The sequence below is a fragment of the Mandrillus leucophaeus genome, unplaced genomic scaffold, assembly GCF_000951045.1.
Source record: "Mandrillus leucophaeus isolate KB7577 unplaced genomic scaffold, Mleu.le_1.0 Scaffold222, whole genome shotgun sequence".
NCBI lineage: Eukaryota > Metazoa > Chordata > Mammalia > Primates > Cercopithecidae > Mandrillus > Mandrillus leucophaeus.
In genome coordinates, this window is record NW_012102277.1 from 3,093,573 (window position 1) to 3,096,414 (window position 2,842).

A 2,842-nucleotide genomic window follows, 5' to 3' on the forward strand; every position below is an offset into this window, starting at 1 on the left:
TTCTCTAGTTTCTTCCAACCTGGCATTGTTCCTCAGCCTTTTCCTGGCTTTCATGGCCTAGACATGGGTGAAGATTATAGACCAGTCATTTTGTAGAATCTTCCTCTATTTGGTCTTGTCCTGTGTCCTCCTGGTTAGACCTAGGGTGTGCATTTTGGTAAGAATGTCACAGAGCTGTATTTTTTTCATTGCAACCCACTGGGTAGCACACGATGTCTATTTGGTTGCTGGTTTTTTCACTCGATTACTTATTAGGCTGGCATCTCCCAGGTGTCTACTGTAAAATTATTCTTTACTCCCTTTGTAACTAATAAGGATCTTGTGAGGAGAGACTTTGAGACTCTGTAGATACCTATTTCCTCATCAACTTTTCACTGACTAGAGTTTTAGCATCCATTGATTTTTCTTGACTGAATTATTACAATGAGGTTGCCAAATGTTGATTTTCTGTTATCATTCCTTCTTCATCTATTAGTTGTCTTTCTACTATGAAGAAAAACTTTCTCCTCTCATGTATTTATTCATTTATTCTTATCGGTATGGATTCATGGGTGCTTTATTTAATGGATTGTAATCTGTTACTGTCATTATTTATTTTAATGGTCAAAATTTCCCATATTTGGCCAGTGGGCGCCACTTCAAATTAGTTCCTGTGTCCTTTGTATGTTTCTCCATCATTGAGCACTACCTTACTTTATGACTTAAAAAGATGTTCCAGGCTCATCTTACTCATTCTCTGGAGTCAATGATTTGAAGACAGCAAATTTATTTGTAGAAATAGGACTATCCCTAAATGTTTAAAATGCAAAAACAGAGTGTGTTATCCAGTCTTTTTCATGTTCATACACTACCACCCAAATTTCACCTCTGTATTACTGCCAGATTATGAGTCACCCAGATTTGAGATTTCACCCCTGCGTTCCTGCCAGATTTGTTAGGTATCAACCCCAACAGAAGGGGTGTGCATTTTATAGGCAATTAAATATTAGCTGTGAACTTTAGCATTCATGAGGGGGAACACAGAAAGGACTGAACACTGATCTATGTTGCAGAATAGTTTGGTTTCCTCCTCTCAGATACTCAAGAGGCTGCCAGCATAGGAGCTCTGTCTAGAGAGAAAGCAGTTTTTACATGTTTCTCTTTAATGGTAATAGAAGCAAAACTACTGTTGTGAAAAGACACTGGGTTTAGACTACACCATATGGCCCTGAGAGGTGTTCATCACTATAGACTGTAATGGCTGAACTCAAAATAGCCCATATTTCTGGATTGATGGAGAATTAGCTACTGACTGCCAGGAAACACTCATTGTAGCAGCTCTTCAGCCATGCAATTTAAAATAATTACTAATTAAATGAAAATAAAAGAGAGTCCATAATAACAATAATAATCACTGTAGCATTGGTCATTACCCAAGTACTGTTTGTTGGAGTGTTACCTAGGGGAACATCGCTTGCAGAAGGGTGGAAGAACTGTGGAAGGAGCTGGGGGCTTTGTTATTACTGCTTAGGTAGGGAATCAGGACCGCTCCAGAGTGCTTGGCAACCGTAGTCCTAATTTGATATTCCATCTATATTGCCAATCTCATGTTGTTTCAAGGAATTTGTTCACTAATACAGAAGGCAGCATGCCATTAAAAACCAAGGAACAGCAACAGCTGTGTGGCAGTCGTCAACAGATTTATATCATTGCAGGAAACAACTCAAGCAATTACCTTGTCTTTGACAAGCATCACTCTTATCCCCATCTCAGGAAAAGTGAGGCCCTTTTACAAGAGGACCTTTGAGTGTATATGACCAACATTAAGTGGTTATGACAGGACGTATGGAATAGTGTACATAGAGCCAGTTTCAGATAACTGTCCAGAGGCCTGTCTGTGTACCTAAGAAAGTAAAAGGTGGAGGCTATCTGGTTAAAGGAAGGCTTTCTGTTTTTATTGTTTGGGTAACCTAAAATAACATGCATTTCTTTACATATTCATTCACCCAGTGAATGTTTGAGTGCTACTATGCACCAGATATTGTTCTAGGTGCTGGGAATATTAAGATAGGCATGGTTGCCATCCTCAGGAATCTGACAATCCACTGGCTAGGGAGGAATATACAAATATAGACATGTAAAAAGTACCATGGAAGAAAAGAAGGGAGGGCTTGGGAGGATAGCAGGGGGACTCTTTCATCAATGTGGCATCTGTGATGGGCCCTTTGAGGAAGGGCCATTTTTGCTGAGGCCTGAAGTCAAAGGAGAGATTAGCCAGGAAATCGATTAGGGGAGAATATTCCAGGCAAAGGCAGTGCCATGAGCAAAGGCCCCAAATGAAGATGACCTAGTTCACTGGAGAAACTAAAGCAGAGTGTATGGAGAAGCACAGAAACACAGAGTCGGGGAAGATGCGGCACAAGGTACGAATAGGTCAACCGACTTCTGCGACAGGTGGTCTTGGAGAGGAGTCCAGATTTCACTCTAAGTGTAAAGGGAATCTTTGAAATTGGGGAGTGGCAGTGCCTGGTTGATGTCTGTAAAAGCTCAGTCTGGTCTCTGGTAGACAATGGCCTGTGAGGAGTGGGGCCTGAGCTGATGTCAGAAACCAGGTAGGAGGCCATTTAAGAATTCAGGTTGGCCAGGTGTGGTAGCTCATGCTTGTAATCCCAGCACTTTGGGAGGCCGAGGCGGGTGGTTCACGAAGTCAGATGTTTGAGATCAGCCTGGCCAATATAGCGAAGCCCTGTCTCTACTAAAAATACAAAGAATTAGCTGGGTGTGGTGGCAGGCGCTTGTAATCCCAACTACTTGGGAGGCTAGGCAGGAGAATCACTTGAACCCAGGAGGCAGAGGTTGCGGT